Source organism: Saccopteryx bilineata, chromosome 9 (assembly GCF_036850765.1).
Source record: "Saccopteryx bilineata isolate mSacBil1 chromosome 9, mSacBil1_pri_phased_curated, whole genome shotgun sequence".
Taxonomy (NCBI): domain Eukaryota; kingdom Metazoa; phylum Chordata; class Mammalia; order Chiroptera; family Emballonuridae; genus Saccopteryx; species Saccopteryx bilineata.
The window spans coordinates 73,684,747-73,706,024 of NC_089498.1; the positions used below are offsets into that span (position 1 = coordinate 73,684,747).

The 21,278-nt window shown below is 48.3% G+C and overlaps 1 protein-coding gene across 2 annotated transcripts in view; it reads left to right on the plus strand.

The window, feature by feature from the left end:
• The first annotated feature begins 1,673 nt into the window (after positions 1–1,673).
• LOC136312775 (cadherin-23-like) overlaps positions 1,674–21,278 on the plus strand; it is a 355,498-nt gene continuing 335,893 nt past the window's right edge. For both annotated transcript variants that reach the window (XM_066242625.1, XM_066242624.1), the window contains exon 1: positions 1,674–2,007. The gene's annotated coding sequence lies outside the window, so the exon portion shown is untranslated. The remainder of the gene's footprint in view (positions 2,008–21,278) is intronic.

A 21,278-nucleotide genomic window follows, 5' to 3' on the forward strand; every position in this document is an offset into this window, starting at 1 on the left:
GTTAGCTCATAGTAGCAACTAAGAATAAATGAATGAGTGGATGAATGAATGAATAGTAGAGAACTGGAGCTTGGAAGTCAGTTTCTAGGTTCAATATCTGACTCTACCATGCAGGCAAGTCGCTCACCTCCTTAAAGCCCATTTTCTTACTGTAAAACCAGAATAAATGATAAGACCTACTAGAAAAACTGAGTTGAGGATAGGTGAGTTGAGGCGGGAAAAGTCTTAGCTCAGAATCTGGCTCCAGGTAGCTATTGTCAATATGCTGACTGCAACAGTGACAGGTCCAGAATTCCTGTCACATGAGAAATAGTTATGGGAACTCAGAATCTTTAGCCTGGGAAAGTAAAGCTCAAAGTCAGGGAATGACCCTCTCCAAGTCCCTGAATAGGGCTTCCTCTGATTCTAGGAGTCTAGAAAAGTCATGAAGTTTCCATAACTATAGGTGTGCAAAGAGAAGCTGGGAGACCATTATGCAGGGTGCTGCAGAAGGGTCTATGGCAGGGTTCCCCAAACCTTTTACACAGGGGGCTAGTTCACTGTCCTCAGACCTTTGGAGGGCCGGACTATAAAAAAAACTATGAACAAATCCCTATGCACACTGCACATATCTTATTTTAAAGTAAAGAAACAAAACGGGAACAAATACAATATTTAAAATAAAGAACAAGTAAATTTAAATCAACAAACTGACCAGTATTTCAATGGGAACTATGGGCCTGCTTTTGGCTAATGAGATGGTCAATGTGCTCCTCTCACTGACCACCAATGAAAGAGGTGCCTCTTCTGGAAGTGCGGCGGGGGCGGATAAACGGCCTCAGGGGGGCCGCCTGCGGCCCGCAGGCGTAGTTTGGGGACCCCTGGTCTATAGTATGGATGAGAGTAACCTCAAGGGGACTTTCCAATCCGGCGCCCTCCACTTTAAGCACTGGAAGCATTTTGAGCTCCACTGAGCTCCGGAGAGGGCACAGATGGGAGCGCACGACTAGGGTGGGCAACAGCAGCTGTTTGAGGGAAGCGCCGCCAAGCAGCCTCAGCGACTAGTTTTAGAGGGACCTAGCCCCGCTCGACCCTCAGCGACTCAGAGCAGAGAGGGGGCGCTTAAAGCCAACAGATGGCGCAGGCTCACCTAGGCCGTGCTCCTGCTCGCTGGCCCCGGCTTCCCGGGAGCATTTCACCGTTCTGCCAGAGGAGCGGAGCAGGCAGGAGTTGGCCGGGCCTCCACCCCTCTTCGTGCCCTTCTCCGGGACGGCCCGCAGCCCTGAGGGGCACGGCTCCGGCGCGCACCTGGGGCCACTTCCGCGGGCTTGCTCCTATCCCTTTGGGGGTTTCGTCGAGTTGCCACAGCAGCCGGTGCCATGACATCGACAGAGGGCAGCTTCACCAGCACTGAAATATTCATGCCCTGAGCGCCTGGCCAGGCCTCGCGCCGTTCCCGGGGGTCCGCGGGGGTCCAGTTCTGGGGGCACGCAGGAACAGTGGTGGCCCACGGTGGAGAGGGGTGGGTAGCGAAGGAGCGGCCGGTGGGCAGGGGACTGGGCGAGGCGGGAGGAGAGGGAAGGAGCGTTAGGAGGCGGGGTCTGGGTGGCGGGGGCCGAGCGGGGCGGAGGAAGCGAGGGAAAGTTGATCGCGCACTTGAGAGGCGGCAGCGGCTCGAGAGCACCGGGCGCGGGCTGCGGGCGCGATGCTCAGCGAGAAGACGTGTCCGACGGCTACCGGGCGCTGAGCCGGGGGGCGGGGCGCCGGCCCCGGGCATGGAGCGCGGGGGTGCGGAGCCTCGGGGCGTTTGCAGAGCGCCTCGCGCGCCTGAAGTTGCAGCCAGCAAGCGGCCAGCGCCCAGCCGACGGCCCAAGGGGACCCCGGAGCGTCCGGCTCGCGGTTGATGAGCCTTCGCGCCGGCAGCGAGACGCGGCGGTGGCCAGCATCCGAGCAGGCGGCCCGTGGGGGCCGATCCGGCGGAGAGCAGAGCCCGCGGCGCGGCGGAGCGCCTCTCTGCACACGCACACGGTACCAAGAGCCGCGCACTGCCCTTTCCCTCCCCGCTCCCCTCGCCTTCACCGCGCCGTTCACCCGCCACGCGGCGCGAAAGTTGAAGCTGCGGGGTCACGACCGCAGCGCTGAACCACTTGTTCCCGGTGCGGCCATCGCCTGCGGCAGGCGCCTGGGGCCTCTTTCCACCCCCGGCCCCCGGCTGGGGTGCGGAGCCGGGCTCCGAGCCCGCGGCCAGGCGCACGGCAACTTTGATTGCCGGGAACTCGAATTTCCTCCGCGTCGGCTTTGGGAGTGCAGGCACTCAGTCCGCACTCCAGCCGGGTTCCTAGACCCGGGAACGCTCGAGCACTGCTCTCCCCGCCTCGCAGAGGATTTGGGTTTGGGATGGGGAGAATTTCGGGGATAAAGAGGGCAACAGGACCCGATCCCGTCCACTTCTGCACCCTGGATCCCCATTTGGACAGTGAAATGGGGTGAGGTGCAGCTCCGCCGCAGATGGGCAATGGCGCTTGAGGGACCTAAAGTCACGTAGCTCTCCCATACCCTCATCACCTCCCATTGCCCGCAATGGACGGACCCCTGGGGACTCCTGCCACCTCCCCAATTCGGACAGGCTATGGGAAGACGCTCGCCTTGCGGAGCGGGGATCCTTGGGCGTCTCGTGCTTCGCCTTCCCGGTCCCCTGGCGGATCAGCCACAGGCGGTGCTGGCTGTCCCCGGGATCCTGCGTTCTCATCTCCCCTTCAGGTCAGCCTGGGACGCGTGCAGAGCCCGCGCGTTCCAAGGAGGTGGCGGCACTAGCCGGCGGGCTCTTGTCTTGGTCCCTTGCTTTCCCAGAGTGGGCACCTAGAGCCGCTGTCTCTGCTGCAAGCGGAGATCTGGTGCCCTCACCGCTGGTCGCCACCCCACTGTTACCCCAGTGCCTATCCCTGGTGCTGTCAGTGGCCCACGGGAGGTAGGAGGATTAGCCCTTCCCAGTAGTAACACCTCCCCAGTAATCCAGAAAGCAGCACCTGCCTGTACTTTGCTCTCTGAGACAGAGCAGGCACTGACCCTTGCCTTCCAGCCGCTTTGCAAGCACCCCAACTCAATTTCGATTTTGAAATAAACTCAAGAGGCACATGAGGATTATGAGTGTGCGTGTGTGTGTGTGTGTGTGTGTGTGTGTGTGTGTTTGGCTGGAGTCAGACCCTTGCATAGGGAAGAATTTGGCTGGGCTTGAAGAGTCTGGTTAGGACCAGGTGCGGAGGTGCTGATGAGTCAGCCAGTGGTGGGGAGAGCTGGCTTGGAGTTACTATTTGGTTCATGGTGTAGGGGTAGGTAGGCACACTGTGGCCAGCACCCATGGGAGTAGGGGACCAGATGTCATTACCCAGGAGGGGCTGGGAGGGGGCCTCTTGGCTAGGGGAATAGGAATGCTTGGTGCTGTTTCCCCGGGGCTGGAGAGGGTCAGAAGGAAGAGTACCTGCATGGCAGGAAGTGAGAGTGTCCTGTGGCCTGGAAAGGTGGCACTACAGAAGTGACTGGTGTGAACCCGGAGGCTCTGCTGTGGGTGGTGGAGGAAAGCAGTGAGTGGGTGGGACACCCAGAACTGGCATCCTGGCCTTATCTGGGCTGGTCTCCCATACACATCTGTCTTGTTCTTTGTGACCCCTAAACAGTGGGGCTGCTCACATCTGCTTACCAAAGGGCTTAATTTGAGGGTTATGTTGGCAGATGGTTGCCTCCCAGATAGTTCTCCACCCCCTGCAGCTACCTTACCTGCAGTTTTACCATTTGAGGTTCATTTCTTTGAGCTTAATATAAATATTTTAAAAGGCACCTTTCTAAAGCCCTAATTTAAAATGCCCATACTTCTGGAAGATGAAGGTCTGGTGAGGCTTTGCTGCTCCAGCTGTGGCTGTGGCCATGGAGCATTAGCAGCACTGGGAGCTGGTTGGAAAGGCAGATTCCGGTGCCCCACCCAAACCTCCTGAATCAGAAACTGTATTTGACAGGATCTTTGAGTGATTCGCTTGCTCAGTGAAGTTTCAGAAACCGTGGTCCACAGTGCCTTCTAGGAAATGAATATTTCACATCCTGTTGGTGTGGAAAGAGTGTCAGATAGAGAGCAGTGGATAAGAATGGAGGGGTGAGCACGAGACTGGAACTTCTTTTTCTGAATGGTTTTGTTAGGGTTGGGTTAACAGTCTGCTGCTGTCAACCCTCGGGAATACCCCTTGCTAATGCTCGGAGGTGCCTGTGTTGGGGATCTCCGAACAGATTCAAGTAGCAGCTCAGCTTTCTGAGCAATTAAAACCTTGCAGTGTATGCTACATATGGGCTAGTAGGAAGTGGGCAGAGAGGGCGAGGTTCCCGGGATGGCAGATGCTGCTCTGCCTCTAGGAGGCCTGGGGCTGGGTGGATGCTTGCCCCTCAAGGGGAAGGGATTGAGTAACTGTCCTCCACATCATCTGTCCCTCCCAGGTGGGTGGGTAACTGATTGATAATACCTCTCAGTGGCTATAGGACTTATGCAAAGGGAGCTGCGTAAATGCTAGTTTGAGAGAGCCTGCATACGGGAGGACATCCTAGCTGGCTGGCTATCTCACTTCTGCTACCCTGGGCTCATGGGAGGCCACTAGCCCCAACACAGTAGGATGATGCCTAGGCATGATGACAAGTCACCTGCCTCGTCCTCTGGAAGAATAATGGCCACCCTGAAGCCATCAAGGCTGGCTGAGAGCGAGGACCTGAAAGCCTTTGGAGGGATTTGGATTAGAAAACTGATGGGGCCAATGGTATCACAGATAAAAGGTCATGGCATGACTCACACCTCCTAGCCTTGCCAAAGAGGCCTGTTTTCCCCCTCGGCTGGCTTCTTTGCCAGGAAGAGGGTCAACCCCGTCAGAGTGTAGAGTGGCAAGGAAGACCTGTGGGAGTCCATGGATGAGCTGGTCGTGGGCCTTATGAGCAGTGGTGCTGATGTGGCAGCCTTCTTTCACCAATGAGTTAAAAATAACTAGGTTAATAAATGCCTTACTGTTTTCTTGACCCTCAGTTAAAAAAAGAATCTGCCAGGATGCAGAGCAAAGAATAGAGCAGGGCCAGATATAAGCCCATAGGGAGTGGTGGGGACAATAGAGAACTTAAGTGTGCAGGGCCCATCTAAAAGGAGCAGCTGTAGGCAAACCCATCTATGTAACTGAGTCAGAATGGTTACTCTAGGGCAGGCATCCCCAAACTACAGCCCGCAGGCCGCGTGTGGCCCCCTGAGGCCATTTTTCCGCCCGTTGCACTTCCGGAAGGGGCACCTTTTTCACTGGTGGTCAGTGAGAGGAGCACTGTATGTGGCGGCACCGCAAAGCACCACGTCGCTCACGTACAGTACTACTTCCGGTGATGTGGGGCGCACGCCTCACGGCTCCGGAAGCAGGTCATATCACTTGTTACAGCTAGCAGTGACAAATATGGAACCGGACATTGACCATCTCATTAGCCAAAAGCAGGCCCATAGTTCCCATTGAAATACTGGTCAGTTTGTCAATTTAAATTTACTTGTTCTTTTTTTTTTTGTATTTTTCTGAAGCTGGAAACGGGGAGGCAGACAGACTCCCGCATGCACCTGACTGGGATCCACCTGGCACGCCCACCAGGGGGCGATGCTCTGCCCATCTGGGACGTTGCTCTGTTGCAACCAGAGCCATTCTAGCGCCTGAGGCAGAGGCCATGGAGCCATCTTCGGCGCCCGGGCCATCTTTGCTCCAATGGAACCTCAACTGCGGGAGGGGAAGAGAGAGACAGAGAGGAAGGAGAGGGTGAGGGGTGGAGAAGCAGATGGGCGCTTCTCCTGTGTGCCCTGGCCGGGAATCGAACCCGGGACTCCTGCATGCCAGGCCAATGCTCTACCACTGAGCCAACCAGCCAGGGCCAAATTTATTTGTTCTTTATTTTAAATATTGTATTTGTTCCCATTTTGTTTCTTTACTTTAAAATAAGATATGTGCAGTGTGTATAGGGATTTGTTCATAGTTTTTTTTATAGTCCGGCCCTCCAACGGTCTGAGGGACAGTGAACTGACCCCCTGTGTAAAAAGTTTGGGGACCCCTGCTCTAGGGTATAATGACTGGGGCTCAAGGAGTGCTTCTGGAAATTTCTTCATCTTGATCTGAATATTGGCAACAGTGGTGAGTGATCATTTGTGAAGAAAAGGATTCAGAAAAATTAAAGCATTTATGGACCATATTTATTTTGAGTCAATATGAACATAGCTTTCTTGAATCCTATAGGGCAGAAAATGCATATTCTTACCAACTTTATTGGCCAGAATGGTATCAGTGAGAACTTGGCATATTTAAGAAGTAGACACATGGAGACAGCTTTCTATCTAGTTTTTCACTGTGAAATTTAATCTGGCTCTGTGCTGGGGAGTGGGGCGGGCTCCGGCCGCTGGCCCTTGCTGGGCTGTATATTTGGGTCTCGAGATTCATGCTTTTGGGGGTCCATCTGACCCCAGCAGTTAAAGTCTGTGTGGCTCATTGTTTTGTCGAGGGGGATGGGAGTATCAGGGATCTGTCCTCAGCCATAGGGCATCAGGCTGTGTCACCAAGGATGACACAGCAGGCTCAGGTTTAGCATTTGTATTTTTTACATTTCGTTTCCATAGTCTAAAGCTCTATGTAACTGTTGGTTATTGTTATGACCATAAACTCATTACTTTTGTGATTATTGTAAGGCAGCATGGAGGCAGACAGTGCTGGGACTAGACACTAGTTCTTCCGTTTTTGAGCTCCGAAGTCTTGGTTTGGCACGTAACCTTGCCCAGGCCTTAGTTTTCTCATCTGTTAAAGGGGAATAATTTTCAATTACATCGTAGACTTGCTATGAGCATTAGTAAGATGAAAACTGTAGAAAGCCCTTGGTGCAGTACTGCACACAGTACACATGCATAATGCATAATGTAGCAGCTTTTAGTATTATTGTCCTTTTTTTTTTTTTTTTTTACAGAGGCAGAGATAGACAGGGACAGACAGACAGGAACGGAGAGAGATGAGAAGCATCAATCATCAGTTTCTCGTTACGCGTTGCGACTTCTTAGTTGTTCATTGATTGCTTTCTCACATGTGCCTTGACTGTGGGCCTTCAGCAGACCGAGTAACCCCCTGCTGGAGCCAGTGACCTTGGGTCCAAGCTGGTGAGCTCTTTGCTCAAGCCAGCTGAGCCCGCGCTCAAGCTGGCGACCTCGGGGTCTCGAACCTGGGTCCTTCCGCATCCCAGTCCGACGCTCTATCCACTGCGCCACCACCTGGTCAGGCAGTATTATTGTCCTTTTGACTGAGTCATGTGTTAGGTACATTGCATTCTAGCAAAGAGGTGAAATCTACTTTGAGAGCTTGACAATCTATAAATTTATAAATTGAATTCTGTCTGAAGATGCGTATGTGTCATTATGATTGTGGTTTTTCATTTTGAATTAGTTACTAACAACATTAAAAACAGAATTTTTACATTGAAATCTAGACTTCTGGCATCTGACTAGAATTGGCCAACATTAGGTCTATGTTCCCAATCAGCAGTTATTGGTTGGGGTTGTGCTGTAGTGACCTTTTTTATTTATTTGTATTTTGACTTTAAAAATTCTTTTTTTTTTTTTTTTTTTTTTTTTTTTGTATTTTTCTGAAGTTAGAAATGGGGAGGCAGTCAGACTCCCACATGCGCCCAACCGGGATCCACCTGGCACACCCACCAGGGGGCAATGCTCTGCCCATCTAGGGCGTCGCTCTGTCGCAACCAGAGCCACTCTAGCACCTGAGGCAGAGGCCACAGAGCCGTCCTCAGTGCCCGGGCAAACTTTGCACCAATGGAGCTTTGGCTGCGGAGGGGAAGAGAGACAGAGAGGAAGGAGAGGGGGAGGGGTGGAAAAACAGATGGGCGCTTCTCCTGTGTGCCCTGGCCAGGAATCGAACCCGGGACTCCTTCATGCCAGGCCAACGCTCTACCACTGAGCCAACCGGCCAGGGCCTAAAAATTCTTTGACAATTACATTAATACAATAAGTTAAAGAGATTTTAAATGAAAGTGGTGAGTTTTCCTGTATGTTTCAACCTGTGTAACTACCACCTGGGTTGAGATGCATTCCCAGCGCCTGTTGGGTCCCTCTGGCCCCTCCCAGGAGTGTCACCCCACAGTAACCACTACCTCATTCAGCGTCTATCCCACAGGATGCATCTTGCCTGCAGTTCTCCTTTTAGATTTAGCTGCACCGATAGCCTTCAGTTCTCCATTGCTCCCACCGTTCCCTCTTGTCTTGCACTTGACCTGCTTTAGTCATTTGCACTACATCCTGGCCCCTTTAGTCACCTGAGTTTGTGACCTCTATTCCAAGGGCTGGAAGGGTCCTTAGAGGCTAGCTAGACCTACCATGTTATAGGTGGGGAAACTGAGGGAGTGGGCTTGTTCTAGGCCCTGTCCCTGGATGAGGCGGGCCTGGGTGGTGGCCAATCAAGGCCAGAGCTCTGCTCTTCCTGCCCCAGCATGAGGTGTGCTCAAGAAGCCAGTATGGCCTTTGTCTCCCGGACCCCAGCAGCCTGTGGCCGTCCTGCAATCACAGTCACCCCGAGCCTCCCGCAGGTTAAGCCTAAGAGGGATGGAGCCTCTTGTGCCTGTGCCTTCCCAGAGAGACGTCTTCCCGGGCAGGCTGTTAGCAGCAGGCACGGCTTTCCTCTTTAGAGGCCATTCTCTATTCGAAGAGGACCTGAGATGCCATTTGTGACAAGGGCCCCCTGCACACCACCTTGATTGTGTCTGTTTCTGAAAGAAGGCTGTAATTTGGGAGCCAGTGAAAGCGAGAGAGGGAGGGAAGTAGAGGAGAGAGCAAGAGAGAGAGAGCAAGGGAGGAAAGGGAGAGAAAACAAAAGGGGTGGCTAGGACCCTGTCTCAGCATCCATTTGTATCACTGGTTCTGTCCCCAAGAAATGCTGCCTTTTCCTAGCTTCCCCAGGGCTTCGGTCAGGGTGGGCTGGGTCCCCCCAGGGGTTCCTTTGGCTCTGCCCTGCTTCTCTTCTGTTCTTTGCTTACAGAAATAGAAGCCTTGTTTTCCTGCCCCAGGCTTACCCATGGCTTCATTCTCCTCTGGCTCTCTTATCCTTTCTGCTCTGATCTGCCCTGGCCCTGGAAGAAGGCTGATCTTGATCTTCTCTTTAGGCGCTAGGAGAGCCGATACCATCTCCAGGACACCAATGCTTACGGAACTCAGCCAGGCCTTTGTGTGCCCCTTCTATGGAGGTTGGAGGGTTTGTCTTAGAGGGACGTGCTTGGACGGGCTACCACAGGGAAACCAGCACACATGGTCACAGGGGAAGAGGTCCTTCCACGCTCATCCCCTTTATGTCTTCGGGTCCCATGTCCACTGTTGGGGCAGATTTTCATTCAACCATTCAGTCTACCAATATTGAGCATCACCCATGACCCAGGCTCTACCTGGTTGCTGAGGATTCATGCTGAGGGTTATAGCAGCGCTGTCTAATAGAAATGTAATGTAAGCCACATGCGTAAGATTAAATTTTCTAGTAGCCACTTTAAAAAAGTTAAAGGAAATAGGTGAAGTTATGTTTGATAATGTACTTTATTTACCCCAGTATACCCAAAATATCATGTAATCAACATAACAAATTATTAATGAAATATTTTACATTCTTGTTTTGGCATTCAGTCTTTAGAATCTGATGTGTATTACACATTTACAGCATGTCTCAATTTGGACTTGGCAAATTTCAAATGCCCAGTGGCCACATGTGACTGGTGGCTACTGTATCGCACTAGTAGAGGGATAAATAATACATAGACATTCAAGGCCATTACAGATGGTCATGAGAGCTGCCTGAGAAAATGGGGGTAATTGACATGCTAAAGGCTGAAAACAGGGTACCTGGGGGAGGCCTCCTGGAAGATGGAAGATGAGGTCCTTCAGCATCTCCAGCTGGAGCTGGGGAGTGGCAAGGGGAGGGCCCCTATGTCCACAGCAGCCTCCACCAGACACCACGCTTACCCAGCACTGCACACCATATCCCCTCTCCACAAGGACCTAAGCAGAACTTGGAATGGATGCAGTATATTCGGAACGCACTTTGTGCCTGGCGTGCACGCATGTGTGGGCTTCCCCATCTTCTCTGCACACTCTCCAGGAGAAAGATAAGGACGAAGTTCCTCTTCCATTGCTTTTTACACTTGGGACTTTTCCACGCAGGGATGAAGTTGCAGCAACATGGGACATTTGGGGTCATGTGCTCTGGGGAGAGGGTCTGGTCTGTTCAAAGTAGAGGGACTTGGATGCCAAGGAGTGTCGGGTGTTAGTGGACCTGCAGGCCCCTTTCCTCTCCAGGCTGTGGGGTAGGAGGAGGACTGGGAAAAAGTGCCCTTGGGCAGATTGCTCTGAGCCTGGGTAAGTGCCTGTCTTCTGTGCTGGGCTCTCTGGACTTCACCTGTGACTCATCCAGGCCAGGGTCAACGGCAGGTGCCTACAACATCACAGCAGCTGATGTAAGAGAGTGAGGCTGGCTGAGCAGGCACTGTGGCAAACTGCACATGCTTGTCCTGTCCATAGGGGGCGCCACTGCTACCATGCTTAACTGGGTGTTAAGCAGGCATGCAAGAATGTGTGTGGCCAGATACTCTGATGTTTCAAAATTATCTAGGAATCCAGATTTTAAAAAATACAACATTTTCGCCCTGGCTGGTTGGCTCAGCAGTAGAGCGTCGGCCTAGCGTGCGGAGGACCCGGGTTCGATTCCCGGCCAGGGCACACAGGAGAAGCGCCCATTTGCTTCTCCACCCCTCCGCCACGCTTTCCTCTCTGTCTCTCTCTTCCCCTCCCGCAACCAAGGCTCCATTGGAGCAAAGATGGCCCGGGCGCTGGGGATGGTTCTGTGGCCTCTGCCCCAGGCGCTAGAGTGGCTCTGGTCCCAACATGGCGATGCCCAGGATGGGCAGAGCATCGCCCCCTGGTGGGCAGAGCGTCGCCCCATGGTGGGCGTGCCGGGTGGATCCCGGTCGGGCGCATGCGGGAGTCTGTCTGACTGTCTCTCCCTGTTTCCAGCTTCAGAAAAATGAAAAAAAAAAAACAACAAAAAAACAAAATTTTCTTTAAATGTTAGCAACTAATTCAGGGGTCCCCAAACTTTTTACACAGGGGGCCAGTTCACTGTCCCTCAGACCATTGGAGGGCCGGACTATAAAAAAAACTATGAACAAATCCCTATGCACACTGCACATATCTTATTTTAAAGTAAAAAAAAACAAAACGGGAACAAATACAATATTTAAAATAAAGAACAAGTAAATTTAAATCAACAAACTGACCAGTATTTCAATGGGAACTATGCTCCTCTCACTGACCACCAATGAAAGAGGTGCCCCTTCCGGAAGTGCGGCGGGGGCCGGATAAATGGCCTCAGGGGGCCGCATGTGGCCCGCGGGCCATAGTTTGGGGACCCCTGAACTAATTCAAATATTTAAAAACACCATGAGGCTATTTATTTATTTATCAAATTTTTATTGAGCCCTTACTGTGTGGCAGGCACTGCTGGAGGTGTCTAGGGTCCGTCAGTGGCTCCTGCCCCTGTGGAACATATATCGTAGGGAAAATCCTTTGGCAAGCTGCATATGGGCCATGGATGACCAGTATATGTATGACCTCTGTCATAGACTTAGAGTATGAGGGCTGGCAGTAGTAATGGGAAACATTTATTAACCCTTAGTGTGTGCCAGGCCCTGGGTTTAACACATACATAGTCTCTCACTTAATCCTGAAACAACCCTATGAGATAGGGACTACAAACACTTGTCTTTTACACATCTGAAATCTGAGGCACAGAGAGGGTAAGCAGTTTACCCAAAGTCACAGAGGGGAGGTGTAGGGGTAGAAACTGAGTCAAGCAGTCTGACTCCTTAATCTTCACTTTGTTCTTCACCCGGTACCTCACTTAGAGAAAGCCAGAGCCATATCCCTGAATGTACAGATGGAAACTGTGTCCAGAAAGGACAAGTGACCCACCTGGGTCTGCAGAGAGGCAGTGACAGGGCCGGACTTCCAATCCAGGCCTGTCAATTATGTTTAGCGCTGTCTGGACTTCACCTGAGATCGACCCTGGCCTGGGATTGGTCACTCAGGTGCCCGTGGTACCCAGGCACTTAATAAATAAAGCTTGGCAGTGATTTAAGTATTCATGGAAATGAACAAGGGGAACATCTCATCAGCTTAGAAACTACAGGTCATCTACCCTGACCAGGTTGCCCCCATCGGGGAAGGCCACATACCCCGTGCTCTCTGTACTTGCTTCAACCTGGGGACCCAAGCCAGACCCTTAGTTCTTCTCACAGGTAAAACCAGGGGGTCAAATGCAATGACTCCTGTAATTTAGTGCCAGGCCTGCACCTTTCCACTGCTGTTGCCCAGGCTGGCCTATGAGCTACCGTCAGTATTTCTGGCCAAGTGACCTCATCCTGGACTCTGAGTCCTGGCCTGAGTAGCCTCTCTCATGGAGGACCACAGATTCATTTTGTAGTATTGTCCCCCACTGATTTGAGAGAGGGAAGGGGGAGAGAGAGAGAGAGAGAGAGAGAGAGAGAGAGGCATCAACTGTGGTCCCACTTAGTTGTTCTTTAGTTGTGCCCTCATTGATTGCCTCTAGCACATGCCCTGACTGGGGATCGAACCTGCAACCTCAGTGCACTGGGATGACGCTCCATCCACTGAGGCACCCGACCAGGGCCATCTTTAGTCGTCTTATGTTGGTGTATGCATGGTAGCCATGAGGCAGGGAGATATGTGTGAATGATGAAGAGACCCATGACAGGTATGTGAGGACTTCAGTGACAGTCCTTGTATTGACTCAAGTGCTTTTATTCTCTGGACCACACACAGTTTTCTCATCTGCGAAGTATGGGAAAAGCCTTCTGGCCAATCCAGTTGATTCAGGAAATAGGGGGGCTCTCTTGAGACATATGACAGTGGTAGGCAAAATGAATTGTGAGATATAGAAATCACAATAAAAAAGAAAATAGATAATTTATGAGTTACTACTGTGTAGTATGTGTATCACTATGACTCGACCTCTGCAGGATTTACAAAGATGTGTGCAGGTAGATATTTAAATAACATGAAAATCCCTAAACCCAACAGCAGTGTCTTTGAAAAGCTTAATGAGTTATACTCACTCAACAATTTGACACCTATCTTTTGGAGAAGGTGTACAAGTCAACAGATATTTATTAAGCACTCTCTGTTTGCAGTGTAGTGTGTAGGGCACAGTAAGGTACAGAGATCAGTAAGCCGCGGCCCTTGTTTTCCATGAACTTTCACACTTAGTCAGAGGGCCACAGTTGGTAGAGCCAATTCAGGGTGTGTGTGTGTGTGTGTGTGTGTGTGTGTGTGTGTGAGAGAGAGAGAGAGAGAGAGAGAGAGAGAGAGAGAGAGAGAGAGAAAGCAGGCCCTGAAGCTCCCTTTGGAAATTTCTGCCTCTCGTGCCTGACTCAGCCAAGGGTTTTCTTCTTTGCTCTTCCTCACTGACCCCGAAGCTCTCCCCTACCCCTGAATTGTTGTGTGGCTGCTGGGGGTGAGTTAGCACAGGGAGGGCTGCATATTAGGAAGGGGGTAAGAAGGGCGTGGGGTCTAAAGAGTGGGGGTTGCCATAGGCTACACGTGCTGGGCTAGCTGACCTGCCAAGCCAAGCCTGTGGGCTGTTGGAAACTGGAGCTCAGGCCAGAAGAAGGGAGCCCATGAATAATACAGCAGGAGGGAGTCTGCTAACTAGGTGACCTCGTTGCACCTGCGTGTTTCACAGCTTCCTGAGGAGCCACTGTGGAGGGCCTGAGTGTCAGAGGGGAATGGGAAAGGCCGGGTGGAGAACAGTACCTCTGTTTTCACCTTACCTCCCTTTCAGCTGTCTGGCTCAGAGCTCTTTGACTAACGGCTCTCTCTCCTTCTGGCTTTGACCCAGGTGGCCTTGGCCGTGTCTATGAGTGATCGCGTGCATGCTCACACACAGGTGTACTGAAGCCGGAGCACCTGATGCTCCTTAGCAATGGCTGAGTGTAAACGCGGGGCTCTCATGCTGTGCTGTACCCCCTAGGCCGGTTTCCAGGTCCGTTTGCTGACCTGGGAGTCAGGCCTGCCTCAGTCTCTAGTGCACATGTGCTGTTACCTTTGTCAAGGTGGCCTCCTCTCTGGACTGCTCTGGCCACCATGGAAAATGCAGGCTCCTGGGAAAGACTCCCAAGACTTTGACCTCTGACAAGGGGAGCACCATTTGATGTAAGGGCGGGGGCAGGTAACCCTTGCTTTTTCTTATGCTGTGGTTTTTGTCATTTTAAGTGTTTGTCACTGGAGCCAGGCTACAACAGTCTGGACCTGCACAAAGGAGCCTCTGTACCCCCAAACATCCCCAGAAAGCAGACAGTTCCTGGGAAGAGATGAGGGTCTCACTAGGCCAGAGCAAAGGGAGATGGGCTTAAACCACAGCAGCAGAGCTTAAAGGCAGACCCAAGGGGAAACTGGCTATAGGTGTACAGTGTGTCAGATAAGGGGAAACTGGTTATAGGCATACAGTGTGTCAGATAAGGGGAAACTGGTTATAGGCATACAGTGTGTCAGATAAGGGGAAACTGGCTATAGGCGTACAGTGTGTCAGATAAGGGGAAACTGGTTATAGGCATACAGTGTGTCAGATAAGGGGAAACTGGCTATAGGTGTACAGTGTGTCAGATAAGGGGAAACTGGTTATAGGTATGCAGTGTGTCAGATAAGGGGAAACTGGTTATAGGCATACAGTGTGTCAGATAAGGGGAAACTGGTTATAGGCATACAGTGTGTCAGATAAGGGGAAACTGGCTATAGGTATGCAGTGTGTCAGATAAGGGGAAACTGGTTATAAGTATACAGTGTGTCAGATAAGGGATGGGGTGTGGTGAGATGCTAGAATTCCTACCCAGGGGAAGCTGGCTCTACCTTCCAAGGAGCTATTTCCAGATGTTGGGAAAATAGCTGTGTTAGGCTTGCTCACAGGTTCCTGGCTGCAAGCACTTTGCATGATTAGTGTATGAGCACAGGGCAGAGCCACGTGTGTGTGGCCTATGTAAGGCTCTGGGTGCTGTCCTTGGTGCGGACTGTCTGCCCACCACCACGAGGGGCCGTTTGGCAGATCACTTGCCTGCCACTGTGAGGGGCTGTTTTGCTGTTTGTTCACCTGCTGCCTTGAGAAGTGGTTTTCCCTGCCTGTTTGCTCATCTGCCATTTGGAGAAACTAGTAAACAGGAATGGCCCAGCGCTTTCCAGCCCCACAGTCCACAGTTCCTCTGCCATCTGCCCGAATACAGTGTGGACCTGCCTGGCCTCTGCAACCAGCATTACACAGACTCCTGGCTTGGGGGTGGGAAACAGAAGGTCCCTGGCCAGTGCCTGGAATGGGACAGGGTCCCTGCCCCTACTTCCTCCTTTGTCCTGAGTGCTGTTAGCAGGAGCCTGACTTCTGAAAGATCTCAGGCCATCTTCCCTAAGGTTGGGAAGGGTCTTTCCATCGAACCCATGCTGTAGCTTCCCCCTGCTTCCCCAGGCTTAAGAGCCCGGGCTCAGTGGCCTGGAACTGCCAGCTATCCTCCGGTCTTAGAATGAGGCCTTCAGAAGGTTATTAACCTCCATATGCTCCTCATTCTCTGTCCAAAGACAGACACATCACTTCCCTGGAAGACATGGGGGGCATCTCTCCATTTTTGCCTGGTCCACGTGGGTGTGACAAGGGCTCCAGGCACCTGACCATTCAGGATTGAATCCTAGCTCTGATAATCATAGCTGTGTGACCCTAAGCAATTTAATTCATCATTCTGTTCTTCAGTTTTCTCATCTGGAAAATAAGGATGATAACGGTACATTCTTCAAAGGGTTACCGGGAGGTTTAAATGAGTTACTGCATGTAAAATGCTTAGAAAAAGAACCTGCCATACTGTGAATGCTCAACAAATGGTGTTATTCATTACTCTCACAAGTAGTTACTATTATGCCTCTGTTATCCTCAGCTCCTGCATTCTTTTTTTTTTTTTTTTTTTTTTTTTTTTTTTTTTTTTTTTTTTTTTTTTTTACAGAGGCAGAGATAGACAGGGACAGACAGACAGGAATGGAGAGAGATGAGAAGCATCAATCATCAGTTTCTCGTTGCGCATTGCGACTTCTTAGTTGTTCATTGATTGCTTTCTCACATGTGCCTTGACTGTGGGCCTTCAGCAGACCGAGTAACCCCCTGCTGGAGCCAGCGACCTTGGGTCCAAGCTGGTGAGCTCTTTGCTCAAGCCAGATGAGCCCGCGCTCAAGCTGGCGACCTCGGGGTCTCGAACCTGGGTTCTTCCACATCCCAGTCCGATGCTCTATCCATTGTGCCACCACCTGGTCAGGCAGCTCCTGCATTCTTGAGGCTCAGTCTTGCAGGCTGCCTGGAGGGTGGTTAGGAGTAACCATGAGACAGGCTGTGTAGGTTCAAAGGAGAAGGAGGGGGGAAGTGAGCACTCTTGGAAGTCTTCATGGAGAAAGAGGCCCCTTTGCCCATGGGCTATGGCTTCTTCTATGCCCACAGTGCTCCTGTGGGAGGAGGGTAGGAAGAGAGGTAGGGGTAGTATATAGTTAATAGCACTGATGGTGCCAATCCAACTGGGACTTCTTAGTCAGCTTTTTAATTGCAGTATAACACATAGAGAAAAACGTGAAAATCGTACGTGTACAGCTTGAGTTATCCCAGAGGAATGCTCCCATATAATCACTACCCAAAGCAAGAAAAAGAAATTGTCAGAAGCCATCTCCGGCCCTGGCCGGTTGGCTCAGCTGTAGAGCATTGGCCTGGCATGCGGGGGACCCGGGTTCGATTCCCGGCCAGGGCACATAGGAGAAGCGCCCATTTGCTTCTCCACCCCCCCCCTCCTTCCTCTCTGTCTCTCTCTTCCCCTCCCACAGCCAAGGCTCCATTGGAGCAAAGATGGCCCGGGCGCTGAGGATGGCTCCTTGGCCTCTGCCCCAGGCGCTGGAGTGGCTCTGGTCGCGGTAGAGCGACCCCCCGGAGGGGCAGAGCATCGCCCCCTGGTGGGCAGAGCGTCACCCCTGAGGGGTGAGCCGGGTGGATCCCGGTCGGGCGCATGCGGGAGTCTGTCTGACTGTCTCTTCCCGTTTCCAGCTTCAGAAACATACAAAAAGAAAAAAAAAAAATCAGAAGCCATCTCCCTGTCATTAGTCCCAAAGGTAACTCCTATCCCGACTTCTAATATCCTACATTTATTTTGTGTGTTTTGAACTTTATAGAAATTGAATTATACAGTGTGTTCTCTTTGTGATGTGTCCTTCCACTCTCATTATTTGTGAGAGTTGCAGCTGTCCATTACCATGTAGTATTCCATTATGCACATATACCACAATTTACCCATTCTACCTTGGATGGACAATTAGGTTTTTTTCAGTTTTTGACTATTACAAAAAAGGCCATCACAAACATTCATTATGTGTTTTTTGGAGTATATATATAAATATGTGCATGCAATTCTGTTGGGTATATTTGACTCTCCTTGTACCAATACAAGCTTTATAGTGTAATTACTATCACTTTCTATGTGTGAACTTGCTATCTGGTAGTGTAAATCCTCCAGGTTCATGCTTCACACTTTTGTTTACTTTTGGCACTTTGCTTTTCCATATAAATTTTAGAATCAGCTTTTGAAATTCCACAGAAACCCTGCTGAGATTTGACTGAGTGGATCAAAAGTATGTTGTGTCCATTTGAAGAAAATTGACATCTTTTCAATATCAAGTTTCTGATCCATGAACAAGATCTACTCCTCCATTTTCCTAGTTGTTAATAAATTTCAAGAATGCTTTTCGGTTGTCTTTGTAAAGACCTTACGCTTCTTGTATTAGATTGATTTCTATGTGTTTTGTGTTTGTCGATACCATTATAAATGATACTTAAAGTTTTTTCATTTCTAGTTATTTGTTTCTAGCATATAGCAGTATAATTGATTTTTTAAATATTGACTTATATCCAACAACCTTGTTAAGTTTATTATTCTGATAGTTTGTCTATAGAACTTTTTAATTTTTACTACATAATCATGTTTTCTATAAATAACAATTTTATGTCTTCCTTTCCAATGCTCATATACTTTTTCTTGCCCTATTGCAATGACTCAGATGTCCAGCATACTATTGCATAGAAGTGGTGATAGTGCTTATCCTTATTTTTATTCTCGTATTGAGGAGAAAGCTTTCAATAGCTCACCATAAAATATTACACTTGCTATAGGTTTTTTGTAGATGTCATTTATCAAGTTAGGGACATTTTCTTCTATTACTTTTTTTTCCCAAAATCAGGTAAAATATGCATACCATAAAAGTAAGCATTTTAACTATTTTAACTATTTAATTTCAGGGGAATTAAGTACATTCATGATGTTGTACAACCATCACCACTGTCCATTTCCAAACTTTTGATCATCCCAAACTGAAATTCTGTAAACTCTGTCTGTACCTATTAAACAGTAACTCCCCCTTGCCCTGGCCAGTTGGCTCAGTGGTAGAGCATCGGCCTGGCATGCAGGAGTCCCAGGTTCGATTCCTGGCCAGGGCACACAGGAGAAGCACCCATCTGCTTCTCCACCCCTCCCTCTCTCCTTCCTCTCTGTCTCTCTCTTCCCCTCCCACAGCCAAGGCTCCATTGGAGCAAAGTTGGCCTGGGCACTGGGGATGGCTCTATGGCCTCTGCCTCAGGCGCTAGATTGGCTCTGGTTGCGACAGAGCTGCACCCCAGATGGGTGGAGCATCGCCCCCTGGTGGGCATGTTGGGTGGATCCCGGTCGGGCGCATGCGGGAGTCTGTCTGACTGCCTCCCCATTTCCAGCTTCAGAAAAATACAAAAAAACAAACAAACAAAAAACAAAACAAAAAACAAAACAAAAACCAGTAACTCCCACTTTCCTCTCCATTCAGCCCCTGGTCACCGCTATCTTATTTTCTGTTTCTATGAATTTGCCTGTTATAGGTATCTTGTATGAGTGGAATCATACAACATTTGCCCTTTTGTGTGTGGCTTATTTCACTTAGCATGTTTTCAGGTCTCATTCATGTTTATCATGTACCAGAATTTCATTCCTTTTTAAGGCTGAATAATATTCAAATTTATGTATATACCATATTTTGTTTATCCATTCATCTGTTGATGAACATTTGGATTGTTTTCACCTTTTGGCTCTTGTCAATAATACTGCTTTCCATATTGGTGTACTTGTATCTGTTTGAGTCCCTGTAATCAGTTCTTCTGAGTATATTTCTAGAAGTGAAATTCCTAGATCATATAGTATTTCTACATTTAGCTTTTTGAAGAATCATCATAAAAAAATCATCACTGTTTTCTATAATGGCTGCTTGATTATATATTACCACCAGCATTGCACGAGAGTTTCAATTTCTCCTTATTTTCACCAATACTTGTTATTTTTTAATAATAGCTTTTCTAATGGGTATGAAGGGACATTCCATTTTGATATTGATTTCTATTTCCCCAATGGCTAGTGACGTTGAGTATCTTTTCATGTGTTATTCTCTATCTTTGATGGAGAAATGTCTATTCAAGTCCTTTGCCTATTTTTGAATAGGATTGTTTTATTTTTGTTGTTGAGTTATAAGAATTCTTTAATATGTTCTGGGTATTAATCCCTTATCAGATATATGATTTATAAATATTTTATTCCATTCCATAGGTTGCCATTTCACTCTGTTGATATTATCCTTTGATGCATATAAGCTTTTAATTTTGATGAAATCTAATTGTTTTTATTATTGTTGTTGCCTGTGCTTTTGTTTTTATAGCCAATAATTCATTGCCAAAACCAATGTTATGAAGATCTTCCCCTAAGAAGTTTATAGTTTTAGTTCTTACATTTAGACTTTGATTTATTTTTAGTTAATTTTTATAGATAGTGAAATTCAGAGTCTAAGTTTATTCTTTTGCGTGTGGCTATCCATTTTTCCCAGCACTACTTGTTAAAAAGACTGGCCTTCCTCTATTTATTCCACTGATCTATGTTCCTGTCCTTACCTGCCAGTACCACACTGTTTTGATTAGTATAACTTTGTAAAATTTTCAAAAGCCTGAAGTATGAATCCTCCAATTTTGTTCTTATTTTTCAAGATTGTTTTGGCTATTTGGGGGTCCCTTGAAATTTTATTTAAATCTTATGGTGGATTTTTCTATTTCTATGAAAAACACCACTGGCATTTTGATAGAGATTACATTAAATCTGTAGATTGCTTTTGGTAGTATTGTATCTTAACAATATCAAGTATAGTATCTTAACAATCTCAAGTCTTCCAATCCATGAACATGAATGCTTTTCCACCTATGTATGTCTTTTTAAATTTTCTTTCAGCAATGTGTTGTAATTTTCAGTGTACAAGTCATCTGCCTCCATGGTTAAATTTATTTCTAAGTATTTTATTCATTTTGATACTATTGTAAAAGAAATTATTTTCTTAATTTTCTCTTCCAAGTTATAAATTACTGTATTATAGAAATGCAACTTATTTGGGGGGGAGGTGTTAATTTTGTATATTACAACACTGCTGGAATTATTTACTAGCTCTAACAGTTTTTTAATGGACTCTTTCAAGTTTTCTACATATAAGATTATATCATTAGTGAATGGAGATAATTTTACTTCTTCCTTCCAATTTGGAATTGAAAATTTATTGCTTATTACTCTGGCTTGAACTTCCAATAATATGTTAAAAGGCAGTAGTAGTAGTGGGCATTCTTTTTTTTTTTTATTTTTTTTATTTTTTTAGTAGTGGGCATTCTTGTTTTGTTCCTGACCTTAAGGACATCTTTAGCCACTGAGTATGATATTAGTTGTGGGTTTTTATGTATGGCCTCTTCTATTCATTTTTGCTAAAAGTTTTTATGATAAATATGTGTGGAATTTTATCAAATGAATTTTTGCATCTATTGAAATGATCATGTAATTTTTCTTCTTTTTTTCTGTTTATGGTGGTGAATTATATTGATTGATTTTCAAAAGTTAACCAACCTTGTGTTCTTGGAATAAATCTAACTTTGTCATGATGTATTATTATTTTCATAATTCCTTGTCTGCTATTGGAATAGCCACATCAGCTTTCTTTTGATTGTATTTTGCATGGTTTATGTGAATTATTCATATGCCATTTAAGATTTTTTTTATCTGTGTTCATGAAAGAAATAGACCTTTTTGTGATATTCTTGTCAGAC